The sequence below is a fragment of the Chrysemys picta genome, chromosome 10 (genome assembly GCF_011386835.1).
Source record: "Chrysemys picta bellii isolate R12L10 chromosome 10, ASM1138683v2, whole genome shotgun sequence".
In the NCBI taxonomy this organism is placed as follows: domain Eukaryota; kingdom Metazoa; phylum Chordata; order Testudines; family Emydidae; genus Chrysemys; species Chrysemys picta.
Genome location: NC_088800.1, coordinates 58008001 through 58034787, shown reverse-complemented (window position 1 = coordinate 58034787; position 26787 = coordinate 58008001). Strand labels below are relative to the sequence as shown.

Below are 26787 nucleotides of genomic sequence, written 5' to 3'. Positions count from 1 at the left end.
CACCCCAACAGTCCCACAGAATAAGCATCGCAGGATCAGGCCCCCAGGATCTGATCCTATAAAATGACCAGTGGTAACTCCTGGTGGAGTCAATGGCGTTTGGGGGATAGCAATGGTAGGGGGTGCTAGTGCCGACCACGCACAATGGTCTAGACCTTCCCCATAACAGGCTTAGATGGGAAAGGGCTAAAACCTCAACAGCTGGTCTATGCTGGTGCTGTTGCTAGCAAGAAAGGGGCTGTCATGCAGGTCTAAGGGCCCCAGTATAGGCCCCAGTCCCAGCACAGAGCCGGCTCTGCTAGCTCAGCACTAGAGCAGGGGAAATTTGTTTGGACACAGGTTATTTGCCAAAGAACTGCAGTTTTGGTCAGCCACAGCGCTCTGGGACCTTTTCCCCAGGTGCGGGAGAGGGAGCGAACAAAAATGAACATCCCCTCTATAACCTTTAGCACAGTGGGTAGGGCACTTGGGTGGGCTGTGGGACACCCAGGTTTGAATCTGTACTCAAGGCTTGAACACCGATATCCCCCTCCCCACCTGGCTATAGGTTATTCTGCTCTCAGTCTCGCCTGTCGACGCTGTTCTGCTTTGTATAGATACTTAAATATTCATTGGACCAAAGAGAGACTGGAAAAGATCTGTAGCCCAGTGATCAAAGCACTCCACCTAGGAGATGTTGATTCAGATCTTTTCTCTTGTTCTGCCTCCATGCCAGGGCTGGGCCGAATCTGGCTCAGAGAATGGGCTATAACATACCATCAATATGAATGGGCGGGAGAGGGGTTATGTGGGCTGTGTCTGAGCAAACGGCCATGTTGGCCCCAGAGGTGTTACCATACAGCATTTACAGGTTTTGCAAATGTCATTTTTATTTAATGTTGCAAAAATAAATGTCCATAAATAATCCAGCGGACCAGGAGTAAATGAGCAACACAGACATGACCGTTAGTGTAATGCAAGGTCACTGCTGGCTCTAGCCAGCAAAGCCCGAGGCATGTCTGGTACACAGATACCTGAGTCCAGAAAGGGGAAGCCTGTGGGGTTCGGGTCAGCGTGCCTCCCAAAAGGGGGAAGAACCCTGTGTGATGAGAGCAAAATCCAGCCCTGCGTGGGAAGGGGAGAGGGGGGGTACCAGTGCATGGGTGAGCTCCACCCACTTCAGCCCATAAAGGAAAGGAGATCTTTCCCCTTGCCCCTGTATTTGTCTCACCACTGTTTCCAATTGCCACTTTCCCCGTTGCTGCTGTGCTTTGTTCACTTATCCCCTTAAGTAGAGGAGTCTCGGCCCTCCATCTCCTCAGCCGGACTCTCCCGCACCACTGCACACAGCTGTCCATGGATTCCCTCTGGCAGTGGTAATCCACCAAACCCCTCGTATGCCCGGCTGAGTGACGGTTGAATGCAAAGTGCCTTGTACTGAGGCAAGAGCTCTGAGTGCTTTGTTTCAATAGGTGTGCAGTTCATGGCAGGAGTGGACAGCATGGGACCAAATTGGCCGGCTGCTGCCTCTATCATCTCCAGTAGTTACTGTCCATGCACAGGTACCGCACAATGATGGTCATGGACAGCTCTCAGCATTGTTATTAGCTGCATTCTGGCAGCGCCCATGAAGTGCCAGGATTCCACAGGAATGAGTGGAGAAGTAGGAGGAGAGCCAGGACCGGCTAATAAACAGGACGACAGTCCCAGTGGGGACTCAAGGACCTTCGAGAAGTGGGTTTAGCCCACCTGTGCCGAATTAGCTGCCTCCCAGGTGATAGGACCAGATGATCTGCAGGCTTAAATAAAAGGCCAAGAAACATTCCATGGGGAGCGGGGCTGGCTGGCTCACTCCTGCAGGTGACCCTGGGTCAAGCAAAAGGAAATGGAAGCAGGATCGGCAGCAGGGTCTTTGGATTTCCATTGGACTGCTTTTATTTTGAGACATAAAGCCATCCCTGAAGATAGGGACTGACATGCGCTGGTGGGAGCTTTATTTGTTGCACTGGATTATTATTTGTATTGGAGCCTAGTCATGGAGCAGGCCCCCATCGTGCTAGGCGCTGTACAAACACATAACCAAAAGATGGTCCCTGCCCCGAAGAGCTTACAGTCTAAATAAGACATATGATGATAGGTGGATACAGATAGGGGAACACAAGGAGACCATCTTGGTCAGCATGACAGGCTGTAGTCTCAACACACCAGCAGATGAACCATTGCCAAGATTTTTGTCAGCCTCACAGCAAAGGAGAGTTGATGGGTTGGCCCCACTGACTTCCATGGACTTAAAAAAGGAAAACTCTTCCCCAGATCATCTTGAGCTGACCACCGAGGCCTTGTGCATGTGGAGTAGGTTACTTGCTCCAGCCTTACATTAAGGCTCAGCTGTTTACTGGTCACTGCCCAGCGGTGGATGGGGAGATGCACAGTCTGAATCCTGTGAGGTCTAGAGAATCTGCTTCAGTTGGTCTCAGTGAGTGAAAGAAGTGATCAGCAAATCCTCCAAGTGATCAGGTATTCAACTCACTCCTCCTACGAACCAACCAATAACCCACAATCCTCTAGCAAATGTAACAGCAAGACTGGCCTCCGGATAACGCTGGGAAATAGCACCAATGTTCTTCCCTCCTGCCACAGCTGGAGTGCAAAATAAAAAACCCAGCCCCTGAAGACATGTCTTCCCCTCCTTCCCTATGATGGAGAAGGAGAGGCAAATGAAAAGAAAAGTTCTTAGATTACTAGGGATGATCATTCTGATCACTCTGATGCTCCTGTTGCAATCCTACCCAACCAGGCTATCTGTCCAGAGCTACATGTCAATCACAGCAGCCAATCTGACCCAGGCTTCTGCCAAGTATCCATCAATCACAAGGCAGCACAAACACCTATCCTCTCGGATCGAACCAGAATATAAACATGCTTTAAGTGCAAAATTCAGGTCAACTGTATTCAGGGCTGGCCTTAGGGAGATTGGCACCCAGGGCAAACTTGCATTTTGGTGCCCCTCACCCTCATGGGCTCCCCAGGCTCTCCACCCTCCTGCACCCAAACCCCTGCCCTGTGACCCCTTTGCCTCTAATCCCTACACTCCCCTCTTCACCCTAACCCCTGCATCCTCCTGCACCCTAACCTCTACACTGTGTCCTCTTAACCCCTGGTCCCCTAATCCCTGTACCCGCTCCTCCTCCCCTAACCGCTGCACTGTGCCCCCTTTCCTCCTACTCCCTGCACTCCCCACCTTCACCCCTAACCTCTGTACCCCCTCCTGTGCCCACGTGAGGAAACTGACCTGGATGCACGGTGCAGCTGGCATTCCTGCTCACTCCCCAAACCCTGCATCCTCCTGCACCTTAACCTCTACACTGTGTCCTCTTAACCCCTAATCCCTGTACCTCCTCCTGCTCCCCTAACTCCTGCACTCCCCACCTTCATCCGTAACCTCTGTACCCCCCCTCCTGCAGCCACGTGAGGAAACTGACCTGGATGCATGAAGCAGCTGGCATTGCTGCTCACTCCCCCCCTGAAACTCCTGCTCCTCTGTGCACCCCGAGGGGGCTGTGAAGAGGGTAACGAGGAGCAACATCAGGGCTCCCTTTATACAGGTCACTTTCCCCACCTGGGCTGCATAAGGGGTGGGCAGGGCAGCAGCAGCTCCTGATGTTCACCTCCCAGCACAGCCCAGGTGGAGAAAGTGACCTGATGCACGGAGTGTTTGGTGTTGCTCCTCGATTTCTCACAGCCCCCTAGGGGGGCACAGAGGAATGTTGAGGGGAGAGTAGTATCTGTGTGTCACCCTTCACCCCCCTCCCCTGCATGTTCCTCCGCTGGGAAGGAGCAGGGGGAAATCTGGGTGCCCCCACACGCACACCAGGGGCAGCTCTAGCTTTTTTGCCGCCCCAAGCACTGCAGTCAGGCAACCTTTGGCGGTGCATCTGCGGGAGGTCCCTGGTCCCGCAGATTCGGCGACATGCCTGCGGGAGGTCTGCCGGTCCCCCGGCTTCGGCGTACCACCGCCGAATTGCCGCCAAATCCGTGGGACCGGCAGACCTCCCGCAGGCATGCCGCTGAAGGCTGCCTGACTGCTGCCCTCGCAGGGACTGGCAGGGTGCTCCCCGGAGCTTGCCGCCCCAGGCACGTGCTTGGTGCCTGGAGCCGCTGCTGCCCCCCATGCAGCGCTCCCCTGCCAGCTGGGAACAGTTTCTGACACTACACCGGCAGTGTGCACCTCTACACTGCCGCGAGGCACCCCCTTGACCATGGCGCCCCTGGGCGGTCACCCAGGTGGCCCACCCCTAAGGCTGGCCCTGACCTTAATTACGGAGATGTGAACTGTATTTAGAACTGGGCTACCCGTGCACAGGAAGTGTGTGGGTGGCTGATGGATGGATCCTGTTGCATGAATGAATAGTAGAGCTAGTTGCAAAGCTTTTAACTAATTTTTTTTGTCAAAAATGCCAGCTTGTTGAAACCAAAACTCTTCACAGGGCTGGTCTTGATGAATTTCTCAACTTGAAAAAATTTTGAGAAAAAAGTTTCCAAATGCCTTGTTTTTACATTTTCAAAACAACAACAAAAATCAGTGTTCTGGCTTGAAATGTCTTTGTTCTTTGAAATGTAATTATAGTACATTTAAAAAAAAAAGTCAAAATCAAAATAAAACTTGTCAAGTGACCTGCACTGAAGATGTTCAGATTTTTGGTTTGTACAAATTTCAGAAATTTTTACTTTTTGTCCTGATTTGGGACAGGAAAAGAGTCTGAAATCTCAAAAACTCATGAGATAGGAAACCATTTCCCTCCCAGCTCTAATGTGCATGTTTGTGTGTGTGATCGTTGTGACCAATGTTCCCTCTAATTTTTTCCATCCATCTGCAGAATAAATTTTGTTATGTGCACTGAGGTATGTGCGGATGTGTGCCACCAGTAGAAACAAAAACCTAGATATAATATATATTTTTAAAAAGTTACCAGAGGGATAATTATTCCAGCCAGGACAGGTTCGGTATTTTAGAACTCACTACTCAAAGAAATAAATTTAAATGTAAGAGAAATAAAAACTATGAAATTCATAAACTAGTCAAAACACTAAAACAACATACTTGGAAAGAATAAAATTACAGAGAATATATGTGCATTGCAGGAAGTACTTGTATTATTGTTTTACTTCTTGGTATATGTTTGGAGGTGAATGTGACACAGAGATTGTGTGTGTGCTGGCTGCTGGGGAAGGTTCTGAGGGATGCCATGCGCTGTCTCTTTAAGGCACTCAGTGAAAGCTCTCCTGCTTTGTCCCAAGCCCTGTTGTCTCCCCTCCCCTGCTCTGCAGAGATAAGGTACATGGTTGGAGGAGGGAGAGGGAGAGACTGTGTGAGCTGGGTGCTGTGGAAATCTCAGAAACAGTGCGCTGTCTTTTTAAGAAAGGCACTTAGTCACTCACCAGTCAGACCTCAGACCGCAGCTCCAAGTCCTCCTGAGCCAGCCTGTGTCCTCTCTCCCCTGCTCTTCGGAAATGGGGTACAGAGTGGAGGACACCCTGACATCAGCACCCTTCCTCCCCCTGCTCTGCACAGCCAGCAGGAGGGTCCCCGGAACAGCTGCAGGACAGAGCAAGGTGGCTGCAAAGCAGCGGGGGGGCGGGGCACCTGAACACATACTGCCGGCTGTGCGCACTCTGCTGATGGGCAGCACTTGAATCTCTCCTGGGCGGCTGCCCAAGCGCGCAGCTTACAGGGAACACAGGTTGTGACATACCGGGTACAATCCGGACTAATAAGCAGCTGTGTCACCTCTGCCCAGTAGCCTGGGGTGCCTTTTACACTGCCTTGCTGCTGTAGCTTCCAGCTCACTAACAGGCTCCAGCATGCAAGTCATCCCCAGCTATAGCTGTGTGTGCTGCAGGCAGCCAGCCAGCCACACCTGGGCTCTTACCAGCCTTCGTTATATTGCAGGGTGACCCCAACACACCCCTCGTCTTGGATCTTCCCCCAGAAATGTTTGTGCTGTAGTGCTCAGCCCTCTTCTGGACAACAAGCTTACATAAAGTCTATTGTAGAAATAATATGCACATAACTTGCCATCCCAAATGGAGTTGCCCAGACACTTCAGTTTAAACAAATTGGATTAGATAAAACAGTAAAACAAGTTTATTAACTACAAAGAGAGAGATTTAAGTGAGTACAAGTAATGAGGCATAAAAGTCAGAAATGGTTACAAGAAAATAAAGTTAAAATACTACAGGTGCCTAACTTAAACTATGAGATTCAAGCAAAGTTTCTCACCATACACTTTCAGCAGTCTTACTGACCAAACTTCTTAGGTCAGGACCCCTTCTCTCAGTATCCAACGAATGTTTCTTTTGTCTTGTTGCTTCAGGTGCCGTGAATGTAATGGGCTAGGAGAGAGGGAGGGGATCCCTTGGGGTGTCGGTCCCTCCTTTTTATAGCATCAGTTCCCCTCAAAAAACATTTCCAGCTGAGATTCAGGATACAAAGAGTCTATAAGGAAGGATGTTCCCTGCTGCTTATAACTCACCTGTTTGAGTGTCCTTTGTTTCTCTTCCTGCTTGATGACTCTGTTTACTGCTTAAATGCAAATTAAGCAGAGTATACATTCCTTTGTTGGAGACAGCCCTGTTTGCCAACCTGTTTGGAACATGTGTTAAGAACAACATGCAGTGGAATCTTATGACTTCACATAAAATGTTGCCACACACATTTTTTCAGGACAATAATGATCAGCAAATTATGAGTTTTCAAATGATACCTCACATGGCATACTTTGTACAAAGATGATTGCAACAGTGTGTGTGGTGTGGACATGGGTACCGTCTGTCACAATTGGACATGTCTCTGCAGTGAGGGCTGCATCCAAGGCTGTGTGCTTGCGCACAAATATATATATATGTGTGTGTGTGTGTGTGCGCACGGGTCTCTACATTGGTGTATATCTTTGTTCTTGAATGGTTGTCTCTTCCTGTGCATTCCCATGCAATGTGTATGGATCAGCATATGAGCAAGTGTATATTTGAAGTGTGAAATAAACTATGGTATGTTACCTGCCATAGCTCTCTTTCTGGAGAGGTTAGCAGGAGGGAGCATTGTCTATCCCTGACTGTGGTGTACAATGGTGGGTAAGATCTGTCCCTATTTCTCTGCAGCAGAATCTAATTAATAAAATAACACCATCTCCGTGGGTTTGCCAGAATTCTATTACCCCGCTCCACCCCGCAAAAAAAAGACTCCATACAGTGGTTAACTTGAGCAAATGAATCTCTTCTCACTCAGCTTCTTATCCACTGGCTAATACTCCAATTTGGAAAGCTGAGAGGTATTTCATATTCATGCCTGCATGTTGGAAGAATGATATTTATGTGTCACTGCTGAACTCCTGTCTCTTAACATCCTATGCTGATGGGCAGACGAGTTTGAGTGACTCTAGTGGAGGAGAAAAGGGTAGGACTGGATTATGGATGGATGAATTTACTCATGCAGATGGTTGACTGAAGTGATGGTTAAATGAAGAGGATGAAAACTTGATCTGCTACTGAATAGGTAAGTGACAAAATGATGTGATTTATTAGATGAACGAATAGAATGGTGTGAGGATTCATGGAGATGAATAAGCAGGAATTGGAGCATACTGCAAACACATATGGTTGGTCAGTGACGTTATTGTCTCAGTAAACTGAATGGAAATAGGGGAGGGTAAAAAGTGGCTGCTGGGAGGAGTTTGAGAACTCTGATATGTGCTGAGCTGGGCTACTGGATGAAATGAGCCCTCCTGAGCCGAGATCCAGTTAGGAACCAAGAACTGGAGCTGAGGGCTAAAATGGGTCTCCTGTTGCATGTGAACAGGGCCCTGGACAGAGTATCTGGGGCTGGAGAAACAAAGAACCACCCCTCTAATTGTTTGGTAAAGGAGATGTGGGGCAGAAAGTCCATTAGTGGCTGTGTGAGGCACTCGATCCTGCCCTAATGGGGGCTCTATAAGTACCTAGGGAGTGCAATAATGTGTGGGTTGGGGGAGTTGGGTGCTCCTGGGCATGCCCTAAGAGAACCCTGAAAGGACGTGGCCTTTCCCAGCGTACCAGAGTTCCTCTCTTGAGAAGTAACTTGGAGCAAATTTGGGGTCGGGGGCAGCTTCCTGACACAGGTAGAAAGAGACATCCTTTTGTCCCAACGACAGGAAGGGAGCTGTCACCCCATCTGCCTGAGATGTGATCCCATGGTACCATTTACTGAGCTTGTGCTTGTGTCAGGGACTCTGCCTGGCTGTGCTAACCCACCAATAGCATCACCTGATCTCCCCATTGCTCTATGTGGAAACCCTGATGCTATATTCTCCTGAATAGCCCTAGCTCTGTAGCTTGAACACTGCAGCCCCCTCTGCCTGAGATGTGGCTAATTGGATACAACTGGATAAGTGCAACCCCTGCCATTGTCCTGCAGTGATGCAGCTGTACCCCACTCACTGGCATCCAAGGGGGCATCATGCAGCCAGCACCCTTACGGGGGGGTTATGACTTACTCCTGTGCCTGCCTGGTTTTGCAAAGGTGTCTGCTCCTGCTCTGATTAGGCACATAGGGGATGAAATCAGGATGGAGCCTCTGCCTTTCCTGAGCCCTGTGGCTTCCCTTGTATTATAATCACCCCTTCAAGTCTGTCACAAGCAGGAAGCCAGCCCTCTCTCCTGTTTGCCTTCACCGCTGGGTTAATGTCCGAGCGAAGCAGCACGGCCCTTGCCTTTTGAACGCAGCACTCGCCTGGGCTGGGAGAGCAGATGATTAAACAAGCTGCCAGTGTTTCAGAGCTCGTGGAGAGCTGCTAGGCTTACCAGTCACCTGCAGGGCGAGGGATGTGAACCAGGAGTGGGTGTGAGATGCTCAGATTAACCCCGGCCCCTTCCTTGCTGGGTTGTTCTGCCTGGTTAGAAGAGAGTGCGGCAGAGGTGGGAAGCTTCTGGAGTGGGCTGTTCTATCCCCCATCAACGAGAGCACCGTGCTCACCGACAATCGGAGGAGCAAGTTACGCCGTCCCCACTGGGGCAGTGACTCTGCCCCATGCTGCGTATCTTAATAGTGGGGAGCAGAGGGAATCCCAGAGGAGTTGAGGCAAGTTCTGATTAAACAATCTAGGGCTAAGAGCCAAGTCCTCCCTGGGCCAGGACCCCACTGTGCTAGGCTCTGTGAAAACACAACAAAAAGGCTGTTTGGTCTGCAGCTAGCTTTGGCGTGGGTGCGGGCAGTTCCAAGTGCTGATGAGGGCTTGGCTTGCCTGGAAGAACAGAGGTGTCTGTTAAACTCTGAGCTGATCCCATGTGTGCCATCTGCAACCCCTTTGCAATGAGAATGAAAGGGCGATGTGTGGGTAAGGCTGAAATTCTGGCTTTGGGCAGGAGAACTCCCAGAAACTCCTGGATAACAGCTAGGATGTTTGCGCTACCATTCAATTGTTCAAATAAGTTCTCATACTTCCTTGACAATCTCCTTCCTACACCAGCCAAAGACGCCTGGTGGCCTAGGGCAAAGGTCTGGCTTATGGTATTGGAGGAACTGGGTTCAAATCCCAGCGAGGCCTTGGTGGTAGGGTGAAATCTGTAGCAGTCTAACTTTCTCCAAAAAGCTCTTGGTGGCTAACTTGCAAACTCCATTGCACGAGAAGCCAGACGTAGGTCATTTGTTGGTTAGAGGTACAGGCCTGGGTAGGGGTGTGGCAAGCTCTGGGTTCTGTTTGTTGTGAAGAGAACTCTGTGACATCTGTTACCTGACTTACAAATACAGTTCTGCAATCCTCAAATCTAAGCATACATTGTGTCAGACTACTGCTGCACCTTACTTTGACACCTTGAGTCATCTACAGAGCTTGGTTGCCTGCGCTGGGAACTTCCTCATTATAGTGACCTTTCAATGTGCTCTGGGGTGAAATCTTCAGACCTGGGGTGCCTAATGTTAGATCCCTAACTTTCTTTGGTTAGAAGTAACGGAAGAGGAGAAGGACCTAGGGGTCCTTGTAGACCGCAGGATGACTATGAGTCGACAGTGTGACGTGGCGGTGAAATGCTGTCTTGGGATGCATTAGGCGAGGTATATCTAGTAGGGATAAGGAGGTCCTGCTTCCGTTGTACAAGGCGCTGGTGAGACCTCATTTGGAGTACTGTGTGCAGTTCTGGTCTCCCATGTTTAAAAAAGATGAACTCAAACTGGAACGGGTGCAGAGAAGGGCCACTAGGATGATCAGAGGAATGGAAAACCTGTCGTATGAAAGGAGACTAGAGGAGCTTGGGTTGTTTAGTCTGACCAAGCGAAGGCTGAGGGGTGATATGATTGCTATCTTTAAATATATTAGAGGGATTAATACAAGGGAGGGAGATGAATTATTCCAGCTTAGTACTAACGTGGATACGAGAACGAATGGATATAAACTGGCCGTGGGGAAGTTCAGGCTTGAAATTAGACGAAGGTTTCTGACCGTTAGAGGGGTGAAATATTGGAACGGCCTTCCGAGGGAAACGGTGGGGGCGAGGGACTTGTCTGGCTTTAAGATTAAGTTAGATAAGTTTATGGAGGGAATGGTTTAATGGTAAAACATAGTTGTCAAGGAAAACCAAGCAATGGTAGGTAAATAGCATAATGGCTAAAAGGGGTCAGGATGGAGACTCTTGCCTATATGCTCGGGGTCTTACTGATCGCCATATTTGGGGTCGGGAAGGAATTTTCCTCCAGGGCAGATTGGCTGAGCCTCTGGAGGTTTTTCGCCTTCCTCCGCAGCATGGGGCAGGGATCTCTAGCAGGAGGGTCTCTGCCGATTGAGGTCACTAATAACAGGATTGGGGACTTCAGCAGCAGAGTCCAGGGAAGGGGCGGGGATGGTTTTATGGCCTGCAGCGTGCAGGGGGTCAGACCAGATGATCATAATGGTCCCTTCTGACCTTAAAGTCTATGAGTCTATGAGTCTATGAGTCTTTTTCTATCTTGACCTAAAATGTGGCCTGACTTTTTTCAGAGGTGCTTGACATAGGCGTGGGAAGTAGGGGTACAGGGGGTGCTGCAGCACCCCTGGGTTTTACGCGGGGTCCCGGCAGCCAGGCCCACGCCTGGGGCTCTGTTCCCAGCCCTGCGCCTGCCCCCAGCTGTGGCCCAGCCTTGGCCCCCTTACTCCTGTCCGTGCTCCCCTCCTCCTGGAAACACGGCCCTGCTCCCGGCCTCAGCTCGTGGGAGGGGTGGAGGGCAGACAGAGGTAAAGGGGGCGTGAGGTAAAAAGTTTGGGGATCGTTTTGTTGGTTTTCAGCACCCCCACTATAAAAAGCATTCCAGTGCCACTGATGCTTGATGTCCGAAAATATAGTTTCAAAATGTGTCTTCCACAGGAGATGCTTATTAAACTAAAGAATACAATCACAGACATGCAGGCTTCCACATAGCTTGAGGTCCAGTTTTATCACCTTTGTTTAACAGGGACCACTCCTTGTCTGGAAATATTTACGGCACAGAAACCTAATGGCTAAATAACATGTTGCCAGTAAACATATCCATTGTACTGGGGACACAATGCCAAATTGAAATCAATGGGAGCTGCTGGTGCTCAGTGCCTCTGAAAATCAGGCCATTTTTAAGGGCCTAAATATAGAACTTCAAGTTTGGAGGGGAAAAAAATACCTGAAAGCTAAGACACAAGCCAAAAGCGCAGCTAAAAAGAACTAGTCAATGTTTTGTGGTGCTAGTAGTTCTGATTTGTTCTCTGGCAATGGAAGAGTCCTGTGTCAGTTAAAATGTCTGTAAGAGTGTATAGCTTTTTATGGAATAAAAGAAATTAATGAGTATCTAATTATCAGAAAGGAAAAAGAAGCAAGTCCTTCCTAATGTAGACATAATTATCCAAATTATGATAATTAGACAAACAGACCCTCATTTGTATGGCTGTGTAACTAGGCTAATCTCTTAGATACAGTTTGTAGCGTGGCTTGAGCAATTACAGCCCATCTTCAGTGCAAATGCTTTTGATATCCAGTGTTCTAATTGCAAAAGCTCTGGGACATGATGGGAAGGGGACTGTGAGTGCACAAACTGGTGAGGGCTGTTCAGTAACTGTTCGTGAATCAGTAACTGGTTGACAAATAGGAAACAAAGGGTAGGAATGTGTGGTCAGTTCTCACAATGGAGAATGGTAAATAGCAGGATCCCCAGGGATTTGCACTGGGACCAGTGCTGTTCAACATGTTCATTAATGATCTGGAAAAAGGGGTAAACAGTGAGGTAGCAAAACATACAAAATTACTTGAGATAGTTAAGTCCAAAGCTGATTGCGAAGAGTCACAATGGGATCTGAGTAAACTGGGTGACAAAATGGCAGGTGAAAGTTAATGTTGATTAAATGCAAAGTAAGGCACGTTGGAAAACACAGTCCCACTATCCATACAAAATGATGGAGTCCAAATTAGCTGTTACTACCCAAGAAAGAGATGTTGGAGTCATGGTGGATAATTCTCTGAAAATATCAGTTCAATGTGCAGCAGCAGCCAAAAATGCTAGTAGAATGTTAGGCACCATTAGAAAAGGGACAGATAATCAAACAGAAAATATCATATGCCCCTGTATAAATCCATGACTACCTTGAATACTGTGTGCAGTTCTGGTCACCCCATCTCAAAGAAAGATATATTAGAACCGGAAAAGGTGCTGAGAAGAGCAACAAAAATGATTAGGGGTATGGAACAGATTCATACGACAAGCGATTTAAAAAGATGGACTGTTCAGCTCAGAAAAGAGATGACTAAGGGGGTCTATAAAATCATGGAGAAAGTGAAAGGGAAATGTTATTTACTCCTTCACATAACAAAAACAGGGATCACCCAATGAAATTAATAGTCAGAAGGTTTAAAACAAACAAAAGGAAGTACCTTTTCACACAATGCACAGATGACCTGTAGAACTCATTGGCAGGGGATGTTGTGAAGGTTAAAACTATAATTGGGTTAAAAAAATTAGATAAGTTGATGGAAGAGAGGTCTATCAATGGCTATTAGCCAAGATGGCTGGGGACAAAACCCATGCTCCAAGTGTCCCTAAACCTCTGACTGCCAGAAGCTGGTACTGGATAATGGGGGATGGATCACTCGATGATTACCCTGTTCTGTTCATTCCCTCTGAAGCACCTGGCACTGGCCACTGTCGGAAGACAGGATACTGAGCTAGATAGACCATTGGCCTGACCCAGTATGTCCGTTCTTATGATCTTATGTATATTTTAGCTATGGGGCTTGGAACAAACCCACAGATCCAAACACCTCAGAGTTTTGGGGGGCTGGAATCTGGCTTGGGATTTTGAATCTTGGGACTGTCTCTAATTCAGGTGGTGGCTGTTGCTTTAGTGTGGCCTAGTGGAGAGAGCACTGGATTGGGACTCAGGGTTCTACTCCCAGCTGTGCCACTGGCCTGTCACCTCTCCTCTCTGTGCCTCAGTGTCCCCAACTGTACAGTGGGGATAATGATCCTGACCTCTCTGTAAAGTGCTCTGAGATCTGCTGATGGACCATGTCAGATAAGAGCCAGGTATTATGATGTGGTAGGCACTGTACCAAGCAGAAAGGCTGGGGTTTTCAAAGCAGCCAAAGTGGATTAGGCACTCAATCCCCACCGAAAGTCAATGTGGTTTGGGCATCTAACTCCCTTCCGCTCCTTTGAAAATCTGAAGCAAACTCCAGGCACCCCCTGCCCCGAAGAGCTTACACTAGGATCAGGGCTGGTTCTTAGGGGGTCGCGAGGTTATTACATGGGGGCTCAGAAGCTGTCAGCCTCCACCCCAAACCTGGCTTTGCCTCCAGCATTTATAATGGTGTTAAATATATTAAAAAGTGTTTTTAATTTATAAGGGGGGTTGCACTCAGAGGCTTGCTATGTGAAAGGGGTCACCAGTACAGAAGTTTGAGATCCACTGCACTAGAACCTGCATATGAAGGTCATTGGTGCAAGGAGTGGAGGGCTTTACCTCTTCAAAGCACATGGCAGACATCAACTTAAAACTATAATGCAGTGAAAGGTTAGGGCTTAAGTATTAAATGGGCCATGAAGCGCGCACAGACATAATGGCAATTGCTTGTCAGATCTGCACGTTTGCTTACAGTCTGGGTGTAAATGGAGTAACCACACTAGCAAATGGGTAGTTAGAGGGGTGAGTCAGGAACCCTTTGTGTCTCAGTGTCCCTAGCTTTAAAATAAGGTTGGATTATTTACCACCTTTGTAACGCCCCGTCCTATAATCAAAGGACATAATTGTTGCAGCAGATATTTTGTTGTGCTGGTAGAATGGTGTAGGAAAAGCGTGGTTAGCTCTGACCTTGTTCTGTAGGTAAATGTCGAAGTGGAAGTATTTATTTGTAGTTAGTACACTGGCCTGGGATTTGAGGGATCTGGCTTCAGTTCTTGGCTCTGCCACAAGTGACCATGGGCAAGTCATTTAATTTCTCTGTCTCAGGTCTCCCTCTGTAAAATGGGGACAATGCTTCCTTTTTCTTGTCTGTTCAGATTGTCAACTCTTAGGGTAAGGACAGTCGTGTTTGTACAGCTCTTAGGACCATGGGGGTCAGGTGCTCAACTGCAGCCTCTAGATGCTACAGTAATCTAAAGGAGAACTAGAGGGCTAATTGCTTTGGGCACATGTGGAATATTCAGGACTGTAGGATGCCACTTGACATGCTCCTCCAAGACATGGGCCCCTTGCTGTACTCCTCTTGCTGCCAAATGGCAGTGAGCACCTAAGGCTCTGTAGATAAAGCTGTTTCTGATGTGACAATGCCCTGGGGAAATCCTCTCCGCCTCTCTTTGGGCCTCATCCTCCCCTCTGTGTCCCCATCTCCTTTTGTCTGCATCACAAGTCGATAGCTACATTATTCAGCCATCTAACTGCTGGATCAGCAAGGGTAGCTAGGTGTTGCAGGCCACCCTCCAACCTTCTGACTGTGCCCTCCTCCACCACATGTTTCCGCAGCTGCATCGCTGCCCTGCAGTCATGCTGAGAACTGGGCTAAGCCAAATTTCTGTATCTTGGCAGCCACTCGGCCATTCCACTCATCAGCCTGTTAAGCCCAGTCCAGGATCTCTGTCCCAGGCTGCAAATGGGTGGATGTGAATTTGAGCTTCTGAAGTTCATCAGCATGCCTGTCGCTGTATGCTGGGGCTGCTGCCGCTCTGCGAGGACACAGCTGCATACACCAATGTTCTGTCCCCCTGGAAGAAGGGAACAAGAAGCCCTGGGGAGGCATGTTACACCCACTTTGCCCCGGGTATTTCAAAAGCCCCTCCATGTGGGTACTGCAGGGTCAGGGCAGTGCAATGTGGGAGGGGCCAGGATATGATGGGCAATCATGGGAGATGGCTGCTCCACGGTATCTTACCCTTCTGGAGTCACACAGGGCTGCGGCTGCTAAGTTAATGCTGGGCAGTTAATAGGAGCTAGAAACTCCCTATCTCTGGGCAGAGCTTCCCTTAATAATGAATCAGTCAGCAGCAAGTTACAGTGTAAAACAATTCACCACCAGCCCTGGAGATGAGGCCTTGTCCATACACAAGAGGGTGAGAAGGGGCATGTCAAGGGAGCACCCCTTCGTACCCGGATATGAAATGACAGGGGACTTGGACTCTCACACCCCTCTGCCGGCTACATTCCTGGCTGCAATGTTCTCCCGGACTTTCTCCCTGGTCTTTTGTGGCTCCGTCCTCCAGCCAAGTCCCACAACAGTTCAGTCCCCCTCCTGGTTTGACTTCTCTTCATCCCCTTGACAGGGCTCTGGCCAGCTTCTCTCTGCTGGGAGTTTCAGCACCATTTAAACTGGCTTTCATCCTTCAGGGGCTTTTCTCTCATTCCTGCTCCTCACAGACCCTCACTCAGGGCTTCTCTCCTCTCTGGGCTCCCAGGAATAAACCCTGATCCTGTAGCTCAGCCAGTCCTGAAGTACAGGCCCTTCCCAGGCACACAGAGCTCTCCCTAACTCCTCTCTCCTTCCACTGCCTAGTGCCGCCTCCTCTGGCCAGGAGGCAAGCCGCTAATCCCCTCCCAGGTGCAGAGTGTAACTAATCAGGTTCTTTCCCTTGCCTTGCAGGTGACGGGGAGTAACAAAAGGCCACAACATTTACTCACCACTGCCTGTGTTGGACTGGAGTGTGGTTCTGAGTGCCTCTCTTCTGAGCATTGCTTCCCTGGCTAACCCTGGTGAGTCACGGGGTATGATGCACTCATCTAGGTGTGGGCTCTGTAAATGGCATGGCATCTTGGGGTCAGTGGTTAAATGTCCAGGATCAGGAGAACTCTAAGCCAAGGTGTTGTCAGGAAGGCAGGCTCTAGCTATAGGCAAGCTGTCTAAAGTGGCAGAGTTGGCCTGGCTGCCCCTCAGTCATGATGGAGGGGTGGCCAGGCTAAATTTGAGTTGTGGTGGGGAGGAGGACTGAAGTATTACCTAGGGCAGCAGACTGCCTTGAGTGACCTCTGAGTTAAATGTGAGCTGGGCCTTGTTGGGCACTTTTAAGCACACGTGTGGCTTGTCGACGTGTGCAGCTGGTCCTGATTAGCTCCATGTGCAGACACTCATATTCCACACAGTTGTTCCTGATCGACTCTGTGCACTAAACAAGCCTCTAGTGTTTAAGCAGCAGTGGTTGCCTTCTGCTTGTCAGAGGAGTGTTAAGGATGGTGATGGGTGGGAGGCAGGGACTCACTTCAGGGCCTTGGGTAAGTCACTAACCTTCTCTGTGCCCTGTTTCCCTGACTCAACATTGGGGCAACAGTAAGGCAAACCCTGACTTTCCTGACCTCTGCTTATGTCCCCCCGAGGTTGCACTGACCGAAATCCTGCTTCTGCCTAGTCCTTGCGCTCTGCAGAAGGGAGCCCATTGGCTTGAGTTCTGCTGTAACACTAGGAGCTCTGCAGACCTGACAGTCTCAGCTCTCCAACCTTTCGCTCCTTGAATGTCTGACCAGATCAGTAGTCTGTTGAATACTGGCATCTAGCTCTCTGTGCTTAGCTGACGTACTCAGCAGTTGAAGAGCATTACAGACGTGCCATGTGGTACTATAATTTGGCCGCTGCAACATAACAGATGAAATCACTTCATAGCAGGAACTGTGGCCATTGCCAGCAGGAGGTGCCTGTGTGTGACTTTAACTAGAAACCTTGAATGTTCAAATCCTGTGTAGTTTATGGGCAGAGAGAAAAGTCTGCCCCCGACCATAGTACTGAACAAAACCGGCTCCTATTTTGCTTTCACAGACCTGGTATTCCGCATTGCTCTGTTTCCCATGTAATTCTGATGACCTGGAAAATAGACCTCACTTTTATTATAGTGACAATGTAGTTAATTAAGACTGCTTACGGGTGATGCTAACAAAGGGGCCCAATCCTGCTATCTTAATACATTGGGGTCAATAACAATGTTGCCTGCCTGAGCGCTCCGGAACTGAGCTCCGAGCTAGCCGGCTGGTTTTACTGTTGCTGCTCTGGCTTTCTGCCTGATGAAGGTTGCTGGCTGTATGGGATGGGGTTTCCTCTTGGAGGAGATGCAGCGTTAGACATTGCATGAAGTCGTGTCTCCTGAGCTCTCTTCTTACGGCCCTTTAAGCACACCAGCAGGAAAGCCTTAGGGAATTCTGCGCTGTATGTGCTGTAATCCATCCAAAGCACTCGTTGACCCAACTATTGTCCATTAAAAGGCTCTCCAATGTTTACCGCTACTTCAAGCCCCTGATCCTTGTTCCAGATCCTTATTGTACTAGTTACTATACACACAGTCCCTGCCCCAGAGAGCTCAGCCTGGTACTTAGGCAACAGGTGAATAAGCTGACCCCAGAGGAGGGTGAGTTAATGGTAGAGACAGGGGCTCTTGCATAAATCAAGTCTCAGGCAAACTCTCTCTCTTCTAAATCGCTTAAACCTCGATCAAACAGGGCACTGAGAGCAGAGCTGGGCCTAAAATAATCAAAGTTGAGCAAGTCCCCCAGTGTGATGCATCCACAATCTAGGATAGGATATGACCCCACGGTGACCTAATGCCTGGGTCCTCCGAAGTGATACCGTTGAGCTCTAAGATGGCTTCCACCTTTGGCCTCATTGACCTGTAAGATAATTGCATCCACCCTATTGCTTTAGCTGTCCAAAGACCTATTTAAGGGTTGTGTGAGGTTTCTCTTGCTTGGTGTGTCTTAAATATTGCTGGTTGGGAACTTACTGATGAGACTTTTTTCTGATTCATCCGAGCTGAACTCTTGCAAAGATGGGTTGGATTCCATGCAACTTTCATTGGGAAGGTCTATCAGGTTCAGGATGGAATGTCTGCTCAAAACGAGAGCTCCGCCCTCTGCCAATTAGCCAGTAGCATAGTGGTTAGAGAAACAACTTTGGAAGTCTGCTTTTTATTCTGATGTGGAATGAGACCAAATGCTGTGCTGAAACCTCTAAAGCTTTGGCGAAACAGAACTCTTGTTTGCCAGCCAGCCTTCTCTTTAAATGTGCCTGTAACACATTAACCTAGAAAACTCTTTTCTACAAGGCTAATAAAACATGCCATCTAGAAAGCACCGCCTGTAGGAGAGAGAAGGTAATTCTATTGATTGAAGATAGTTATTAAGCTAGGCTGCAATTTGGCTCTTCAGAAGTGACAGCCAATGAACACCCTGATTGCCCAGCACCCTGCAGTTAGAAGATAGACACAGCAAATCCATTTAAGTAGTGCTAGATCTGATAGTTACAAATGACTTAAATGTTACCAAGGAACTTTTCAGCCACCTGACACTCCTTTTCGTTGATCTTCTGAAAAAGTCATGTAGTCCCAGTCCTTTGAGGCTGGGTGTACTGGGACCCATCATAAACCAAACTGCAAATAAAAATGTGAAGTGCAGTTCAGTGCTGGAGATGGCAAAGGGGAGAATGAGCCGCTCATAAAGCAAGGAGCAGAAATCAATCTGGCTTCTTCAAACGAGAGTTGTAGCCTCGAAGGCAATTGTGCGTTAAAGCCAATAATAGATGTTTTTCTAACAGCTGTTAACAGCAATCGAAGGACCTGGGAATAAATAGAGCTGGATCAATTCTTCATAGGAAATGCTTAACCTAACAAATTACGCTGCTTTTTCTGTTGACTCTTCCATGAGAAGATTGCAAACCTGTGGGATCTGTTAATTGTTCAGAATAATCTGTGAATTTCTTCAACAAATAATTGGTCTGCCGGATGTTTGTATGGCTTGTTGTAAATATTCAAATGTTGCATTCTGCTCATGGTGTAGTATTGTTTTTGTTCCTGGATTGGATCATTTATCTAACCAGCATGCTCATTGCATATTTCAATGTAAAAATTCCAAGTAGAAACTCTCACTACTTAGTTATTGGAAATATTTTTGGTGAACCTTAATATATGAGCTGAATTTCCTTTTTGATTAAAGCTCACTCTTTAAAATATGCCTGGAAAAGAGGCACAAGTTGATGTAAATTTATCTGAGAAACTCCAATGTTTGGGGGAAAAGGGGAACTGTGAACTGAGATCAGGGCTCCATTGTGCTAGGTGCTGGACAAACTTATAGGAAGAGACGATCTCTGCTCCAAAGCTTACAATCTAAATATAGTTTCTAATTCTCTTACAATGACCGTAAAGCAAAGGATTAGTTGTTGTGGTGATGGGTGCTGTGCAGAACCTGTGCTAGACAGAAATACTGGTTCAAAAGATGGAGGAGCATTTCATTATAAGTGGCATTAGAGCAGTATGCACATGCATGCACCTATGTGAAGAATCCCTCAGGCTTTGGGCAAGTTTTCTGGTGATCTAATTTAAGGCTAAGGTTTCTCTGACAGCACTGCAGTCACCTTACAGAGGAAGCATTTACTGGTACTTGTGTGGTGATAGAGCAGAAGGAAGTGTGGCTGAACCTTTCACAGTTTCAGGGTAACTGCACCTGTTTTCCCCTCTATTGTTCCCCAAGAGCATCCACTTAAAGGTTTCTATTTCCCAGCTGCCACCTCTTGAGCAGAGACCCGTGTCTCTCCCCCTCTTGACTGGGGCTTTTGCTGGCTGCACAGTTCCCTGCCTACACTGTGATATCCCCAGCAAGCCAGACTGTCTAAACAGGCAAGCTGTCCGCACTTAGAAGTTACCATACAGCTCTTTCTAAGCAAGCACACCTTATTCTTAAGGTGAAAGCATTACAGAGAAAATGTATAAAAGAACCCAACCACGAATTAAAAGCTCACCAGAGGTCACCCATCAGTCTTATGAGGCCCCAGTAAGTCAACTCCTTCCAACCCTTCTGCAAAGATTGGGGTGGGGGGCTTTGAACAGAACCTTCTGTTCATCGGAATGAAAGCCCTGTGTCTGTTAAAACTTGGTCTATATATCCAAAGGGCCTTTCTTTGTCTACTGGTCTCTGGAGAATCCAGTTTGAAATAGTGTGTGTGAACTTCCCCAAGTGGTGGTACCTCTCGAGGGTGGGGGTTACAACCTGGGTGATTTGTCTCAATCACCACCCACTGCTTTTAGTTCCTGGAGGAGCTGTGATAGCCCTCCCCGGGGACTAGAACACAACCATACAAAACCGTTCATTTAGCACAATGGATACCAAAAATACTGCCTGGCATTGCAATATCTGTCATATCTCCCCCCTAGAGAGAGAACCTACAATCCCAGCCTCCAATACTACATAGACTTAATGCCATAAGCTCTTACAAGGATATTGCTGGATATCTGTCACAGAATCCCTGGAGTATTAACTCAGATAATGAAGAATCCTCCTTAATGGGAAATATTTCCCCATGCATCAAGCCCAAATATATTACAGCTGCCTTTTAATGTCAAACGGCGTGTAAGAACTAACAATATAATGCCACTTAAATCCCTGACTTCCTGCTTCCGGGCCAGATCCAAAGCCCACTGAAAGGAGTGGAAAGACACCCAGTGACTTCAATGGGGTTTGGATCAGGTCCTGGGATATTATTGCATGCGGTGGTTTGAATTTCCAGTTAATCAGGCTATACAATTTCATGTCCTGCTTGGCTTGTCTGCACCACAACCATGGCCCTGAACCAAAGCCCGTTGAAGTCAATCGAAGGACTCCAGTGGGCTTTGAGCTGGGCCTAGTGTGAACCCATGAAATGGGGATAGCGTGGAATAGCTGTTGCTCTCTTTACCAGAAGAGTACGGGATGGGGATGCCTCTGAGATCATTTGAGCTTGAGGAAAGCTGGCTCCCTCCGTAGAAAATTCCAGATTGTGTTGACAAATATAGTGGGGAAAATGATATTGGTGATTGGCTTGACATTTATGCTGTTAGATCTTGATTGAAGGCTCCAAGGGGTTTCAATTGGCTTTTGGTCAGACCCCCAGGCAGGGTCTGGACTTCCAAAGAGCTCCGCTCCCATTTAGGCACCAAATGAATCATCCAGACTTTCTAAAATGCTCCGCAACCTGCAGCTCCCATGGAGAATAAGGCCTGGTCTATGCTAAAAAGTTAGATCAACCCAGCTACGTCACTCAGGGGTGTGAAAAATCAGCACCCCTGAGTGATGTAATTAAGGCAAATTTACCCCGTGTGTAGAGTCATGGAAGGATTCTGTCAATCTTGCTACTGCCTCTCAGGGGAGGTGAATTACCTACACTGACTGCAGTTGTGCTGCTATAGTGTTCCAAGTGTAGACAAGCCAACAGTATCCATACTGATGACTGACAGGATTTGGGGGCTTGAATGAGGATTAGCAGCTGCCACCTTCCACCCCAGAGATGGCTGTGTTCCAGTAGTGGGGGAAGCCATTTGTATATGGAGTCTGGAGTCCTGTGTCATCAAAGATGCTCTGAATAAAGTCCTCTTCCCCTCCATCCCCACTGAAATGCAGCCTCTTCTGGGCTAGAAGGTTGTAGCTGCTTAACCCCCAACCTGCCAGTCACCATAACAAAAATCTGTAGGAAAATAGATAGTATATTGTGATCTACGTGGCACACGGACACTTAGCTCCATGAATGCATCCCAGGCACGTCCCCACTACCTCTGATTAAAGGACAGCCGGAGCTGCGACAGTGGCTCCGAACTATCGGAGCGCTGCCCTTTGATGGCTCTGAAGCAGACAGAATGATGTTTGAAACCTCAGGGGCTATTTCTGTTAGCTTGTCTCCCACAGGAGCATCAGCACCTTGACATTTCCTCACGCTTGTGTAAGCAGAGTCAGGATGAGCTCTACCCTGACATCTGGTGGTGAATTATGGCGAGTGTGGAAAAGAACTCCAGGGGCTGATCTGGTTTGCATAGGCACACCCACCCGCGTGGCATGAAACAACAGCTACTGAAAGTGGTTACTTTGGCTGGTGTGGGATCCCCAGTTTCTTTGTTATTGGGGCAGGAAGAATAAAGTTTTGTTACCCTGATTCTGTGAATCAAGGCCAGTGGAACTGTTGTATGACAGAAGGACTGAGTGAGTCCTTCGCCATTACCTAAGTAGCACTTGCTTGACAAGGGGCATGGGTTACAAAACCCAGTGAATGGAGAGAGGATGTGGACAGGTGTTTATACCTGATGGTATGGGCCCTCTTTGAGGGTTTGAAACACCAATTGCACCACCTCCTCTCTCCACTGTTGAATGTCAGAGCTAACTTTGATTCCATTAGGAGTCTAGTTACAGGCTGCTGAGCTGAATTCACTTTGGGCCAATGGTGCACTAGCACTGGGGCTCCCCTACTATGAGCTGAAATTGCTAAGTGCTGAAATCACAAAAGAGCTAAAGTTATTAAGAGCTGAGATCACTGAGACTGTGTTAACTAGTGGGGGAGCCTGAAGCTATATTGCTAAGCGGCTGGCGGAGCAGCTAGCAGAGTGGAGCCTCACGGGGACGATTGGAGCAGAGCTGAGCGACTCACAGGTCGGTGAGCAGGGCGGAGCAGCTGGAGAAGCAGCAAGCAGAGTAGAGCGGAGCCTTGTGGGAGCGGCCCAAGGAATGGCTGAAGTGGAGCAGAGCTGAGCGGCTCATAGGTTGGTGAGCAGAGCGGAGCAGCTGCCAGAGCAGTTCGTGGACAGCGGGAGCGGCTCACGGGACAGCTGGTGGAGTGGAGCGGCTTGTGGAGAAGGCTGCGGCGGAACCCCACGGAGAGGCAGCCGGTCGGCCTCGGATCACGTAAGGTGCCCCTTAACACCCTGTGTGCCTTCCCCCCCCCCTGCTTGAACTCTGGGGCTGCACTGACCAGGGACAGAGACTTTGGAGGGTTGTTGGACTTTTGGGACTTTGGTGATCCTTGGGTTGCTGGACCCAAGAGACTTTGGGGTTGTTGGACTTTTGGGACTTTGGTGATTCTTGGGTTGCTGGTTTCAAGAACCAAAGGGAAAGGACACAGCCCAACTTGCTGGGGTGGGGTTTTTTTGCTCATGAAGCCTGTTTGTGGTGTTTTTCCAATTTAATGCTGATGTCATTTACCTCATATTATTAAACATTTTCTGTTACACTCAGACTCCGTGCTTGCAAGAGGGGAAGTATTGCCTCTTAGAGGCGCCCAGGGGGTGGTATGTAATTGTCCCAGGTCACTGGGTGGGGGCTCGAGCCGGTTTTGCATTGCGTTATTGTAACGGAACCCCTAGATACAGAACCCGGCCCTTGTTGCTGCCAACTTAGATGGGCAGAAGGGTTACATTTGCAAGTTCCTCTGTCTCACCCAGCAGGGCTATTTACAAACTGTCTGCTACAGTCTCTTCCCAGGGAGGGGAAGATGCTTCTAAACTGCGCTGTTCTCATTCAGTTGACTAGATTCTGATCTTTCTTATACCCAGGTCAATCCAGAGTAATTCAACTGACTTCAGTGCAGAATCCAGTTCTTGGTGAGCAAGCACTAAGCCACTGTGCTGTGCACAGACCCCTGTTTACATAGAAATGTAAAAACTAGTGTCTGTCTCCTTCGCCCCAGTAAGCACGGCTGGCTAGATCAGCATTTACAGCTTGCTTGCTGGTGCTTTCTAAGAGGTAGCGAGACCTCTGCTATAGGCTATCCTGGGATTGAAGATGGACGTGTGATGCAACTTCCAGATAGCTCTGGGGCAGAGTTATGTCTTTCCAGCACAGCAATGCTTATGTTGGGGGCACAGCTGACTGAAGTACCCTCCCAAGCCAGTATCCAAGACCATGACCCAATGGAAGGGACCTCAGGTGAGTTTACCTTTTAAAATATAAAACTTGTTTTAAAAGCAAGCGTTTTTTAATGATTATTTTGCCCTGAGGACTTGGGATGCATTCACGGCCAGTACAGCTACTGGAAAAGTCTGTTAACATGTCTGGGGATGGAGCGGAAATCCTCCAGGGACATCTCCATGAAGCTCTCCTGGCGGTACTCCAAAAGCCTTGCCACAAGGTTTCTGGGCAGTGAGGCCTTATTCCGTCCTCCATGGTAGGACACTTGACCACGCCATGCTAGTAGCAAGTAATCTGGTATCATTGCATGACAAAGCCTGGCAGCGTATGGTCCCGGTGTTTGCTGGCATTCAAGCAACATCCGTTCTCTATCTCGCTGTGTAATCCTCAGGAGAGTGATATCGCTCATGGTAACCTGGTTGAAATATGGGAATTTAATTAAGGGGACAGAGGTGGCCGTTCCTACTGGGCTGTTTGCCTGTGGCTGAAAAGAAATCCTTCCCTGCAGTTAGCCAAGTCAAGGGCGGGGGGAATTGGCCCTGAGCTTTTCGCGATTGGCTAGCAGGGATCTTCCCTGATACCAGCCATGCGGTGGGGGGAGGGATAAAGCGATCATCCCAGAGAATTGGATGGGGGGGGGTCAGTTTGTTTTCTGCTGCTGAAGGTTAACAGGAAAACCGCAGCAGTCAACGGGCTTTGCTTGGTATGTGGGAAAGGAGGGCGCAGAAGCCGAAAGACAATGGCTTACCATGGCCGAATGCAAGCTGAATTCTGTTGCCCGGACCTGCGTCTGTGATCTCTAACACCAAAGTCACAGGCACTCAATATTAAGATGGAAAATGCGACCTTGTACTGAAATCACATGTGCTATGTAATGTAAATAGTGTTGTTCACCATCAAAGAGTATAAGCATTGTTCTGTAAAATGTATCATTTTAAAAACTTCTCTCCTTTTTTTCATCCCTCCCTCCAGCAGCTGCAGACTTTTCAAGCCTCCGTCCCAAAGGCTATCTCAGATAAGGCAGCGGAGAAAGAGGACGCAAGACGAGATGTTCTCGGAAATAATGGAATGCACCCGCAATGAAAGAGCTTATTTGAATGAGTGGAAGGACACGGTATCTAAATACAGGAAAGATGCCAGTGAACGTGAGGTCATGAGCGACGCTCGAGATGAGAGGTGGGCAGGCTGCAACGCTGGGGCTGCTGCGTGATCAAACGGACATGCTCCGGTGTCTGGTGGAGCTTCAGGAACGGCAGCAGGATAACAGACTGCCGCTGCAGCCGCTGTATAACCTCCCTCCCCTCTCACCATGTTCCATATCCTCCTCACCCAGACGTGTAAGAATGCGGGGGGGAGGCTCCGTGCACCCTCCCACTCCACCCCAGTGGACAGCCCAACCAAAAGGCTGTCATTATATTGAATTTTTTCAGTGGCCTTTTACTTCCCTCCTATCCTCCTCCCAAATCTCACCCAGGTTACCTTGTCGGTTCTCTCCCTATGTTTATAATCAATTAATAAAGAATACATGATTTTTAAATGATAGTGACTTTATTTCCTTTAAAAGCAAGCTGTGATTTAAGGGGGGAGGGTGGTTTGCTTACAAGCTATTCGTCAATCAAGGGGGCGGGTTTTCAACAAACAGAACTTTCACACCGTAGCCTGGCCAGTCATGAAACTGGTTTTCAAAGCTTCTCTGATGCACAGCGCTTCCTGGTGTGATCTTCTAATCGCCCTGGTTTCTGGCTGTGCATAATCAGCAGCCAGGCGATTTGCCTCAGCCTCCCACCCCGCCACAAAGGTCTCCCCCTTACTCTCACAGAGATTGTGGAGCACACAGCAAGTAGCAATAACAGTCGGGAGATTGGTTTGGCTGAGGTCTGACTGAGTCAGTAACGAGCGCCAGCGACCTTTTAAACGGCCAAATGCACATTCTACCACCATTCTGCACTTGCTCAGCCTGTAGTTGAACAGCTCCTGACTCCTGTCCAGGCTGCCTGTGTATGGCTTCATGAGCCATGGCATTAAGGGGTAGGCTGGCTCCCCAAGGATAACTATAGGCATTTCAACATCCCCAATGGTTATTTTCTGGTCCAGGAAGTAAGTCCCTTGCTGCAGCCGTTTAAACAGAATAGTGTTCCTGAAGACGCGAGCATCATGAACCCTTCCCGGCCAGCCCACGTTGATGTTGGTGAAATGTCCCTTGTGATCTACAAGTGCTTGCAGCACCATTGAAAAGTACCCCTTGCGGTTTATGTACTGGGTACCCTGGTGCTCCGGTGCCAAGATAGGAATATGGGTTCCATCTATCGCCCCACCACAGTTAGGGAATCCCATTGCAGCAAAGCCATCCACTATGACCTGCACATTTCCCAGAGTCACTACCTTTCGTAGCAGCAGCTCAGTGATTGCTTTGGCTACTTGCATCACAGCAGCCCCCACAGTAGATCTGCCCACTCCAAATTGATTCCCGACTGACCGGTAGTTGTCTGGCGTTGCAAGCTTCCACAGGGCTATCGCCACTCGCTTCTCAACTGTGAGGGCTGCTCTCATCTTGGTATTCTGGTGCTTCAGGGCAGGGGAAAGCAAGTCACAAAGTTCCAAGAAAGTACCCTTACACATGCGAAAGTTTCGCAGCCACTGATAATCGTCCCACACCCGCAACACTATGCGGTCCCACCAG

General features: G+C 48.5%; 1 protein-coding gene across 2 annotated transcripts in view; it reads left to right on the top strand.

Moving 5' to 3' along the window:
* SEPTIN12 (septin 12) overlaps nt 1–26787 on the top strand; it is a 206035-nt gene that overhangs the window by 18601 nt on the left and 160647 nt on the right. For both annotated transcript variants that reach the window (XM_065558746.1, XM_042861593.2), the window contains exon 2: nt 16075–16184. The gene's annotated coding sequence lies outside the window, so the exon portion shown is untranslated. The remainder of the gene's footprint in view (nt 1–16074; nt 16185–26787) is intronic.